Here is a 12,456-nt window from a genome sequence, read left to right on the forward strand (position 1 = left end):
GCTTCCTGCCAACTTCGCCCGCTCCAGGGAGACCTGACCCCTCGTCGGCAAGCTTCGGCTCAGGGATTTTGCCAAAACTTCCTCAGCCTGTACAGAACCCTAGGACGTTTCCATGATGCCTCCTCTCTTCCCTCCTTCCGTGGGGTCAGACTTCCGTAACCACCAGACCGCAACCCTGGCCTCCCCCTGCCCGTCCTTACTTCCGTTCATGAGGACATTTCCCCTAATGAAAGCCTTGCCTGGCTGATCTCTCTGGTCCTTGGAGGACCAGGAGTAACACAGATCTGAAAAGTTTGAGAGCAAGCCCTGGGGACTGCAGAGGGAAAAGTGTTCCGGGCCCAGGGAACAGAGGCTGCAGTGGTCCTGAGGTTGGGAGCGTGGTTGGTTTGTGTTAGATCTGGAACATGATTTTACCCAACTCACTCGTAGGTAGTTAGCCGTTGTGGTCCACAGATCTGGCAGGAGATACGAGTCTCACGGGTCACAAAGGACTTCAGTACTCAGGGCAACGCATTCCACGGGTCCAAACCAGCCAATAGGACCGTCCAGCCTCGGGGGCGGGAGGGGAGGAGCTCTCCTCTTCCTGGGGGGAGGATCTGAAAAGTCCTGTTGCGGAGACGGAGATGCTGGGTACAGGGAGGGAAACGAGCGCCACGGCAAGGGCAGGAGCCAGGGAAGTCGGGGCCTGAGGACTCAGAGGAAATTCTTCCAGGGACCAATCAGTCAGCGCCTCACTTCCCCCAGGTCTCACCCAGAACCAGCGACCCATCCTGCCGAGGGCCAGGGGCCACCGCCCCGAGGGTCCTGGAGAGAGCCCAGCCACCGGCCCCCTTCCCTGCCAGCCTGAGACACCTTCCATTTTCCTGCCTCCTGTGTGGTGATGGGGGGAGGGGGTGGGGAGGGGGCAGCCTGGGAACGGCGCGAGCTGCCAGCTCTCACCTCCGCCATAATTGCCTGCGCCGCACCCCTACTCACTGCCACCCTTGCCCTGCCACCGGGGTCCAGATTGCCATCAAATTAGGGAAGCAATTTGCTCGTGTGGAGCGTGCCTCCGTTGGAGTTTCCCTCTGGTTATTAGCTAATTTGCCGTGCTTCAGCGTAGCCCTTGTTATCCATAACCATGGCAACAATGCAGCGCGAGTGCATGCCTTTACTTTGGACTCTGGAAGCCCCAGCACGGTCTATTTCTGTCTCTGGGCTGCAGGGAGGCTGGGCGGGTCTGTGGGCACGGCACCGGGGCCGCGGGATTTGTGGCACAGAACCCCTCTTCCGGGCCTCAGTGTCCCCGACTGGGAGGTGTGGGCGTGGGGGTCACGGCCTCGGGGGACCCTTCCAGCACCACGTGGCCGGCAGCGGGACTGGTGTGTCCGGGATCCAGCGGCCGAGTCCCCGGGGAGGCCGCCAGCCGGCTGGCTGTGAGCTGGGGACGTGGGCAGGGGTGTGCGGCTGCCGCAGCTGACGGCCCCTCTTTCTGCTAATTTGGTGCCTCGCTACATAATTATACTGTGAAATTCCCTGACTGAAGACAGTTTTTTTAAATATCCTTCCCCGGCTCCCACCTCTCACTGCCCGGATTCGTGAATGGGGAAAGTGGGTGTTCGCGGCTTTTGGCGGAGAGCGAGGGGTGTTATGCAACCAGCCCTTCTCTGCATTTCCCCGCACCACCCCCACGCTGGGCTTGGGGGTGGGGAGGGTAGGCCCTCTCAGCGTGGGAGGATGTGGATTTAGACCTCCCTGGGCCGCGGGTTTCCGAGCTGTCAAGAGGGGAGGTGGTATCTTCCTTCCGGGGCGGAGTGAAGGGGCCTGTGCCTTCTGACTGCAGGGGGCGGGAGCAGAATGCGGGCACTCTCCCTGGGCAGATGGTCCTCCGAGCCTCAGTTTCCCCGTCTCTAAGTGGGGTCCACACTGGCTACGTCACGGGGTGCTGTGGGGGTCCGGTGGGTTACTGCCTGGCATGGAGTCGGTGTTCCGTGGTTGGCATTTACCGTGACGGTTCGGGGAAGTTGCCCTGTGCCGTGGCACCCTGCACGGACCCCAACGGCTGTGGGCTGGGCCGCCAGCTCTGTGAGGTGTGGCCGGAACTGGCATCGAATGGGTCTGTCGGCTCCGTTCAGAGCACTTCTCGGAGCTCCCCCGAGGCAGGCGCTGATGCCACATCGATGAGCCACGTCCCTCTGATGTGCTCCTGACATTTCCGGCCTGACTGGGTCAGCGGTCACACTGAGTCACAGCCGCGGCCCCTGGCTGCCCGCCGCCCCAGGGTGCGGCGGGGGGGGGGGGGGGGGTGACCGGCTTTGTATTCCTGTTTTAAAACTCTACAATTTGTTCCTTATTTAACACGCGTATCGTTGCGATCCTAACATAACAAAAACCCCTGGGATGCTTTGACCTGACTGATTGACCGCACATGTCACTGCATGTTTACTGGGACCCAGATGAAGGTCTAGAGGGCAGACAGAAGGACTTTAACAGTAGTTATGGCTGGGGCGGGGGGCTGGGGCGGGGGCTGGGGCAGGGGTCCAGGGGCTGGAGCAGTGGGCTCAGGGCTCGGGGCTCAGGGCGGTGGGTTCAGGGCTCAGGCATACACTTCACAGACCCAACGAAGCGTCAGGATCAGCAAAGGTGTTAGATTTGGGTTTGAGTGAGTGTTCTTCTGTATCTCGTGTTTAAAAAGTTGAAAACTATAAACAAGAGAGTTTGCTTTGGAACTGGAAATACTTTTCAAAATGTAAAAAGACAAACGTTGAACATACCTTTCAGGAGGAGGCTCATTTCCATCGTGTTTCTCTGAGTGTGTGGATGGGGCTGATCGCCAGGGCCCCAGGGAACGGCCGCTCCTGCTTTTATCCTGTGTGGGGATGAGGGCTGCCGCGGGGACCCGGGGCAGGGGCGGCCGCGGCCAGCTCAGGCCTGTTTCGGTTCTGTGAGTGGGTCTCTCCTTCCCTCCCGAGTGTGAGGAAAGATCCTGAGGCTCCGGCCCACCTGCCTCCTGCTGATCCCCACCTCACCCCCACCCCCAGCCCACTGCTCTCCCCCCCCTCCCCAGCTGGATCAGACTTTACAAAGCCCTTGGCACCTGCTGCCTCCGTGGCCTCTCTGCGGGAAAGATGCTCAGCAGTGTGGACCCTGGATGGCCACCCCAGCCCCACCCCCAGCCCCACTCCACAGAACATTCTGGAACGGTCTGGTGGGAGAGTCTCCCCTTGAATGGGGGGTAGGGGAGCGGTCTAGCCAGTGTGGACCACTTTCAGGGGGGACAATGCGGTCCCTCCCCCAGAACTTCAGAGTCCCCTCAGGTGGGCATCAGGGCATTTGCAAATTTCCGAAGAGGAGACTGAAAGCCCGAATCCTGGCTAGACCGGGGGAGGACAGACGCCATAGGCTCTCGCTGGCGGGGGAGGCTGTGTGCTCACTTCCTCTGGGGGGGGGGGCGCGGAGTCTCAGCAAAGAGTTTGAATCCCAGCTGTGCCACCAATCGCCGTGTGACCTTGAGTAAGTGACCGCCCCTATCTGAGCCCCAGTTTCCTGATCTGTCAAAGCGGGACCCAAATCCCTCACAGGATTTTTAAAGAGGACTCCCATCCATGAGATCAAGTGTGTAAGGTGCCCCAAGTGATGAACGTTAATATTAGCGCTCAGAAGACCAGCCATGACCGCCGTGTTGGGGGCCTCTGTGCGGGGCAGTCAGGTAGACGGGAGGTGACAGATGTCGCCGTGTGGGGGACGGCAGCGTGCTCTGTCCCTTGCTACCCCAGGTGTGGTGGCATCTGGAACCCACTCTGCCACTTACCTGCTGGATGACGTTCAGTGGGTTCCTCCTCCTCTCTGGGCCCCAGAGCCCAGCCGACCGTGTCCGTGCAAGGTGCGCATGTCCACGGGCCTTTGAGGCGTTTCCCTCCCGGCCCACCCCTGCTGACCCCTCCCTGCTCACGCAGGAGGGGCCGCTGTTTCCGGGGGGAGGTGACAGGAGCCCCTTTCGGCCACCCAGCTCCTAGAGGAGGATGCATCCCCCAGCCAAACAGACACCACAGGCCCCTGGACCCCCTGCCCCGGCCGTGGCCACCCCTGCCGGAGTCCTTCCCGGGGTCACACTGACCTCAGAGCCCAGAGCCCCAGGCCTCGCATGGACCTGCTCGCAGGCCCGGGGTTCTGGTTTTGGATCCCCTGTTTCGATTTGGGTGCATCGTTCTTCCCAGCTCTTGTGGGGTTGCACCCGCTCTGGTGCCCCCGCGCCCCCACCCCTCTGCCAGCTGCCTGCCTGGTGGGCTCTGGAAGGTGTCCTGGCAGTCCCTTCCGGAGTCGGGCGGACGTGGCCCCATGCCGGGGGAGCAGGTGACCTCTGTCCCGGGATGCTCCCCACTTTCCCTCCTTGGCCGCCCGGCCGTGGTCGCTGTGGCCCTGCGTGGGCCTCCCCCGGGCCCTACCCTGACCGAGCCCCAGGGCCCCCGCAGGGCAGCTGAGGACGTGGTGAGTCACGGGCTCCTGGTTCAGCACTGTCTTTGGTTTTTCCTTCCTTCCAGGCCAGCCTAAGGCCGCACAGAGTTCCACCTCCTGCACCTCCCTTCCACTCTTTGGACTGAGGGCGTCTGGCCCCAGGAACGCACTTTGCTCATCCAGCCACCCCGGGAGGGCGGCGGGAAGGTGGGTGCTGTGGAGGCCACGTTTCCTCGGGAGCCCCGAGCCTGGCAGCCTCCTTCCCCTGGAGCCCGCACCCGGGCTGTGCTCGGCTCGCGCACGGTCCCCATAAAGCACCTGCTTCTCAGCTGGTCTGGAGGTGAGCCCTCTGCGCAGATGCCCTCCCTGCTCCCTCCCCCAAAGCCGGGAGCAGGTGCCAAATCCCAAGGCCGGGCAGGAGCTCAAGCCTGGCGGTGGTTCGTGGTGGGACACAGACTCCTCAGCCGTGGACACTGGACCGAGGTCCCCTGACCCCCGGTTCCAGCGCTCTGCCACAGTCTGGCACTAAGTGTTTGGGCTGACAGTGGGCTCTTTCTGGCCAGCCTCCATCAGATCCGCCCCAGGCGAGGTTGCTGCGGGATTTACACTCACGGAGCAGTCCCGGGGCCTGGCCCCGGGCTGGCAGGTGACCGCCCCGGGGCCTTTGCAGCGGCTTAGCCGCCCCCTCTCTGAACTGCCGCTTGGCCCCAGGGCCGATAGACATAAAGGAAGACATCCAAGGAGCCGGCGACAGTAGAAATTAATAGTGGTGATTAGTGGCCAGGAGCAGAGACCGTGGCGACGGGGGTTGGGTGACAAAGTCAGAAACCTTGGTCCCTTTGCTGAGCTGCCCTCCAAAAGGTCCCCCTTCTTTGTAAACAGCTCACGTCAGCTTCGTGAAGAGCCCAGCTTTGGGGTCAGCCTTGATTCTGAGCCCTGCCCTCCCACCCGTCCTGCTGTGATGTCCGGGCCAGTTCAGCCCACTTCCTTGTGTCTCCACCTGCACCGCAGACAGAGGAACCCCACTGTGCTGAGCTCCCGGAGGGCCAACCAGACGGCGGGCTCTGGCACCAGCTTCTTGCCGAGTTCAGTTCCCGCACCGACACCCGTTAGCCGTCTGAGCCGCCAGGCCCTCGTCTGTCACCTGAGCGCTGGCTCCCTGAGCTGCCCTGTCCCGTCCCGGGGTGAAAAGGGCTCAGGGCCCCCACCTGGCTTTCCCGGGGGACTCACTCCTTCCCCGCCCAAGACCACTCGCCATCCAAACCCTCATCCCCTAAATTGCTTCACGAGACCACCATCCAGGCGAGGCCCCTAACCCACGGACCTGGGTGTCCTCTCAAACAGGGTGGTGGAGTGCCTTCCGGACACAGGGACCGGGTCGTGGATCAGAGCACAGAGACACAGATGACCTCGGATCGTAGGCGCGTGGCTGAATCGTTTGGGGCTGGGAGGGTGTGCGTGAGGGGCGGGGAGGTGAGCAGGGCCCGGCCCAAGGTTCCCAACCCTACAGCTTGTGGGGTCACCGAGGAGCTTAAGGCCCGGGTCCCACCCCGGAGATTCTGACTGCCTGGGTGATGCCTTAGAGATTAACAGCTGAGTCTAGCACCAAGTGGGTAGCTGGTAATCTACACGATCATGTGAGGAAACGCAAGCCGAGTTGGATATGTAGACGTGCTCTGTCTGATAAATTAATTACCTGTACGTAAAATGAAACCCTCAGTTCCTCAGTGCCACGAGCCCACGTCAGGGGTTCCGGGGCCACCGTGCTGGACAGCAGGGGCCGCACCCAGCAGCCCCATCATCTCTGAAAGTTCTAGTGGGCGTGGCAGGACCGGTTCAGCTTTGAGTCCACCTGGTTGGAATTAGAAGCCAGCTAAGCCTTTTAAGGACAGCATCATGGGCAGGCTTTGCCTCAGGCAGATCTGGGGGCAGGATAGAAACTGGATTCAGTGGAAGGGGGGCGGGCCAGACTGAGTGTCCTCGGAGTAATTAGGGGACTGTTCTGATAGTTGGGGTGGAAGGGGAAGACCCCACCGTTGGTGCTGAGACGTCGGGCCTGAGTCGGGAGTCAAGCAGGTGGGACCAAGTGGAAGGCGGTGAGGAAGGCAGGTGGGTTGAGGGGGCCTGGAGGCCTCAACCAGGGCGATGTTGCCCTTGGGGGACATTTGGTCATAGCTAGAGATGGTGTAGGTTATCATCAGGGGACTGTGGGGTGCTCCCACCATCACCCCATGGCTCCCAGGACGGACGCCCACAACAGAGAATTCCCTGGCACGCCGTATGAACGTGAGAAACCCCGTTGTCTGGGCAGCAGAGGAGGAGGGAAGGCTGGCCCAGATGGGAGGGAGGACTGGCCCAGACTGGGGGGAGGATCGGTCCAGACAGGAGGGAGCACGGAACGATGCTCTCAATCCTTGTGAGCATGGCTGGTGGCATCTCAGCAGACAGTGGCCCCTGGACCCGGAGCTCAGGGCAGGAGGAGCGGGGAGCCCCCAGACACATCTGCTGCATCCAGACCACGTGGTGGACCCCGGGGTGCTCAGTGAGAACCGGGGCTGAGAGTGGGGTCTCTGGGAGCAGCCACCCTCCGGGGACAGGCAGACGGGGGTCACCACATCTCTGGAAGCTTCTTTGTCTCGTGCCAAACACTGTGTGTGTTCTGTAGTGCCCACGGGGTTCCCCCCCCACCCCATCAGGTATTGGTGGGCGGCAACCACATAGCTTTGCTGCCCCTCTGGCCCCCAGCACCCCAGGCCTTGCCCCTCCGGCCCCCAGCACCCCGGCTTCGCCCCTCCGGCCCCAGCACCCCAGGCCTCGCCCCTCCGGCCCCCAGCACCCCGGCTTCGCCCCTCCGGCCCCAGCACCCCAGGCCTTGCCCCTCCGGCCCCCAGCACCCCGGCTTCGCCCCTCCGGCCCCCAGTACCCCCAGCTTTGCCCTTCCGGCCCATGTCCCAGGCCCCGGCTTGTTTGTGAGGGATATCTTCCAGACTCCTCATGATGCAGGCCGTGCTCCATGGGAGGGAAGGGCCGGGAGGGAGGCTCTCCCGTGCCGAGACCCCTCTGTGTCCCACACCCCACAGGCACGCACAGAGGGCGCCCACGGGCAGGTGGCCGAGCACTGGGCTCAGGACTGTTGTGTGGGCGAACGGTGCCATCGTCAGCTTTGAAGGCTGTGCCTGTGGGCAGTTGAATAGGGTCCCCCAAATATACATCCGCCGGGAACCTCAGAACGTGACCTGATACGGAAGTAGGGTTTTTGCAGGTGTTCTCAGTTAAGGATCTCGAGGTGAGGCGCCCCGGATCTAGGAAGGACTTTCAGTCCAGCGAGATGTCCTTATAAGGAGGGGAGAGGCGGGATGAGAAGACAGAGGTAGTCATGGAGCTGCTGCAAGCTGGGGGTGGGAGGAGGGAGTGGGGGCCGGGAGGAAGGAGTGGGGGGTGGGAGGAGGGAGTGGGGGGGCCGGGAGGAGGGAGTGGGGGGGTGGGAGGAAGGAGTGGGGGGTGGGAGGAGGGAGTGGGGGGGCCGGGAGGAGGGAGTGGGAGGGTGGGAGGAAGGAGTGGGGGTCGGAAGGAGGGAGTGGGGGTCGGGAGGAGGGAGTGGGGGGCTGGGAAGAGGGAGTGGGGGGCCGGGAGGAGGGAGTGGGGGCCGGGAGGAAGGAGTGGGGGGTGGGAGGAGGGAGTGGGGGGGGGGAGGAGGAGGGAGGGGGGGGGGGGGAGGAGGGAGTGGGAGGGTGGGGAGGAAGGAGTGGGGGTCGGAAGGAGGGAGAGTGGGGGAAGAGGAGGGAGGGGGGGGGGAGGAGGGGGGGGGGGGGGGAGGAGGGGGGGGGGGGGGGGGAGGAGGGGGGGGGGGGGGGAGGGGGGAGGGAGGGGGGGGGGGGGGGGGGGGGGGGGGGGGGAGGAGGGAGTGGGGGCCGGGAGGAGGGAGTGGGGGGGCCGGGAGGAGGGAGTGGGGGGTGGGAGGAGGGAGTGGGGGGGCCGGGAGGAGGGAGTGGGGGGGCCGGGAGGAGGGAGTGGGGGGGGGGTGAGGGAGTGGGGGGGAGGAGGAGGGAGTGGGGGGGGGGAGGGAGGGAGGGGGGGGGGGGAGGAAGGAGTGGGGGGGCCGGGAGGAGGGAGGGGGGGGGAGGAGGGAGGAGGGGGGGGGGGGGGGGGGGGGGGAGTGGGGGGCCGAGGAGGAGTGGGGGGGGTGGGAGGAGGGGAGTGGGGGGGGGGGAGTGGGGGAGTGAGGAGGGAGTGGGGGGGCCAGGAAGGAGTGGGGGGAGGGGGGGGGGGGTGGGGGGGGGGGAGGGGGGGGGGGGGAGGAGGGGTGAGTGGGGGGGAGGGAGTGAGGGGGGGTGGGGAGGGAGTGGGGGAGGGGGGAGGGGGGGGAGAAGAGGGAGTGGGGGGTGGGGAGGAGGGAGTGGGGGGCTGGGGGGGGGGGGGGCCGGGAGGAGGGAGTGGGGGGGGGGGGAGGAGGGAGTGGGGGTGCGGGAGGAGGGAGTGGGGGGGCCGGGAGGAGGGAGTGGGGGGTGGGAGGAGGGAGTGGGGGGGAGGGGGAGGGGGGGGGTGGGAGGAAGGAGTGGGGGTCGGAAGGAGGGGAGTGGGGGTCGGGAGGAGGGAGTGGGGGTCGGAAGGAGGGAGTGGGGGTCGGGCGGGGGGAGTGGGGGGAGAGGGAGTGGGGGGCCGGGAGGAGGAGGGAGTGGGGGGGAGGAGGGAGTGGGGGGGGGGAGGAGGGAGTGGGGGGGGGGGGGGGGGGGGTGGGGGGGGGGGGGGAGGGAGGTGGAGGGTGGGAGGAAGGAGTGGGGGTCGGAAGGAGGGAGTGGGGGTCGGGAGGAGGGAGTGGGGGGCTGGGAAGAGGGAGTGGGGGGTGGGAGGAGGGAGTGGGGGGCGGGAGGAGGGAGTGGGGGGGCCGGGAGGAGGGAGTGGGGGGTGGGAGGAGGGAGTGGGGGGGCCGGGGAGGAGGGAGTGGGGGGTGGGAGGAGGGAGTGGGGGGGCCGGGAGGAGGGAGTGGGGGGGTGGGAGGAAGGAGTGGGGGTCGGGAGGAGGGAGTGGGGGTCGGGAGGAGGGAGTGGGGGGCGGGAGGAGGGAGTGGGGGGTGGGAGGAGGGAGTGGGGGGGCCGGGAGGAGGGAGTGGGAGGGTGGGAGGAAGGAGTGGGGGTCGGAAGGAGGGAGTGGGGGTCGGGAGGAGGGAGTGGGGGGCTGGGAAGAGGGAGTGGGGGGCTGGGAAGAGGGGAGTGGGGGGGCCGGGAGGAGGGAGTGGGGGGGCCGGGAGGAGGGAGTGGGGGAGCCGGGAGGAGGGAGTGGGGGGGCCGGGAGGAGGGAGTGGGGGGTGGGAGGAGGGAGTGGGGGGGCCGGGAGGAGGGAGTGGGGGGGGGGTGGGAGGAAGGAGTGGGGGTCGGAAGGAGGGAGTGGGGGTCGGGAGGAGGGAGTGGGGGGCCGGAAGGAGGGAGTGTTTTTGGAGCCTCAAGGGGAGCACGCGTTCCACCTTGATCCCAGACCTCCAGCCTCCCCAAGACAGGCTGTCCCGTGACAACTGCTAGGATGGGCCGCTCTCGGGCCCCGAGACTGAGTCCTGGCCGCTGGGCCCTGTAAGCCTATCCCCAGTGACTCGTCCGACCCCCGCGGGCCTCGGTTCCCTCAGTGAGGGGACAAGGCATAACAGTGACCGCCTGGCTGCCTCGCAGGGGTGGGGTTTGAATCAGGACGAGCCCAAGGTGGCACCAGTGGCTGGCGGAGCCCGGAGCCCCCGCCCCGGGGGGGCAAGGCCTTGCTCCGTGCGCAGACTTGCTCTCTGCTTCCGGGCTTCCAGTGTCGCTGTCGGGAACCGCACTGTCCAAGCGGGGGACACTCCCCACACCTACGGAGAGGGCGAGCAGAGGTCACTGGGGGGAGGGCGCCGGACTCTGCACACTTCTCAAATCCTGCCCTCAAAGGGCAGCTCTCCTCAGGCCCTGCTCCCATGCTTCCCATCTTGGATTTGGCCAGAACTCTAAAAAAAATGTTACAAGGATGTTGCAAAGGAAGGAAGGAAAAGACAGGAAAAAGCCCCTTAAGAATGGAGGGGAAGTGTGTATAACGTGGGACCACCATGTTGGCCACCTGAGCTGGGCGTGGTCTAACCTCCTCAGGCGGAGCACAGACGTTTGGTGATCTGACCTGCATCTCTCTCCCCAGCCTGCCGACTCCCGAGCTGCACTGGATGTATTGGCTACCTTGTCTTTGCTCGTGCTGCCGCCTGGAATTCTCTTTGCTTTCCATCCAACAGACCCCTTCTCATACCCCAAATGGATTTACAGGAGGCTAAAGAACGTCAGCCTTCGGGCCTCTCCGGCACGGTCCCGTCCAAGGCCCTGCAAGGGGCCTTGGCAATGTGTTTATGTGACAATAAGTCATTTAGAAATTTGCCAAAGTAAGATATCCTGCCCGCACTTGTCTAAGCCCCCTGGCTCTTCCGGCTCGGAGGCCCTCCCGTCACACTGACGCTCGCGTCCCTGTAATTGGAGATGCCCCTGACACGTCCCACTGTGGTACGACCCTGGCCTGCGCTTCTGGGTCACGACAGCGAGGGGCCATGGGGGTCTTACTCGAAGCCCCTCCAGCACAGGGGCGGCTCCCACAGACCCCGCCATGGCTCCCCCCCCCAACTCATGCCCGCCTCGCTGGAGCCCCAAAATGCCGCGCAGCGTGTTCTCGCGGTGTTTTAAGGAACATACACCTACATTTCGAGTTAGAGGACGATCTCAAACACTGACACAACATGCAAAGGTTACTCGAAAAGTCTTTAAGCTCAAATCCACCATCGTAACTGTAGCTTGGAGGGACGTGTTGGAATGTTTCCACAGAACGAATGAGAAACCACAGACTCCTGACTCAGACGGTACGAGGGAATCCTTCTTCTGAGGCCATTCAGCTTATTCGCTAGAGAGGGGAGAGGCTGTTCAAGTAAAGACGAGCGGGATACGGGGCAAAAGCTTCAAACGTGGGCAGCGAAACGGACAGCAAGCGACCCGTGCTGAGGAGTGAGCTCCCCGATTCACTGAGAGCAACAACTGCATTTTCAGTGCGGATAGCGGTTCTCGGAAGGTTCGACCGCGAAGGGAGCCGTCCTGTCACCCTGCTTGGAAAAGACTGAAACTTCCTGCTAATTTGGAACAAATACGAGCATCGACGAAGACAGCGTAAAACGTATTATAGCGTGCTGCCCGCCAAACACTTTGGTCACAAAGTCAACGGCACCATCAGTTTAAGGAGCATTTAAGACAAATCCTTGTAACCCTCTCCCCCCACCCCCCCCCCAAAAAAAAACAACCCCTTTGAAGTGCCTTGAAATCTTACAGTTCACATGTGAAAGTTCCTTGACAGTGGTTTTCCGAAATCGGTAACCATCCTAAAAATGTACTTGACTTCACCAATAATAGGTGGTGACATTATCACGACAACACTTTTTTCTGATCCATCCGGCTGGAGGAAAGACCGATTCATCTTGTTATTCTCTCTACCAAAAAAAAAAAAAAAAAAAAAAAAAAAAAAGCCAATCGCACGGCCCACCGGCTCATTGTCACATGCAGAGGCCGTCAAAGGTTATGCGTACAAAAAATACAGGAGGCGAGTATTTTAGGTAGAAGCCAGGCATTCTGTTAATCAAAATATGATGTTCTTTTTCTGACTTTCCTGAACTTGGTAATGTCTCCGGGCTCTGAAATACTGGATTTGTCGTGGTTTCTCTCCTCATTCCGAATCACTGTTAGATTTTGTCCTCAATCTTGGCTTTGCGTTCTCTTACTTGCAGAAGTTTCCCGCTCCCCCTGCCGGGAGCACGCCCTCAACCGCCCGAGCGCCAGGCCCATCTCCCTGTTTAGATAACCTGGCGGACTCCCCGGTAGAGGGAATGCTCCGGCCCCCGCAGGACCGCGGGGCACCTGCCCCAAACGCCCCTCACGCCCCCCCACTGGTGCTGTGCTTTCGTTCCCGCCTTCCCGGAGGGGACAAGAGCATCTCGCAGATCTGGCTAGCCGCACCCAGCACCCGGCCTGGCCGGAGGGGACA

The 12,456-nt window shown here is 63.4% G+C and overlaps 1 pseudogene; it reads right to left on the minus strand.

Moving 5' to 3' along the window:
• Window positions 1-8,108: 8,108 nt before the first annotated feature.
• LOC123582392 lies at window positions 8,109-9,427 on the minus strand (annotated as a pseudogene).
• Between the last annotated feature and the right edge of the window lie 3,029 nt (window positions 9,428-12,456).

The sequence above is a fragment of the Leopardus geoffroyi genome, chromosome B3 (assembly GCF_018350155.1).
Source record: "Leopardus geoffroyi isolate Oge1 chromosome B3, O.geoffroyi_Oge1_pat1.0, whole genome shotgun sequence".
Classification (NCBI taxonomy): Eukaryota; Metazoa; Chordata; class Mammalia; order Carnivora; family Felidae; genus Leopardus; species Leopardus geoffroyi.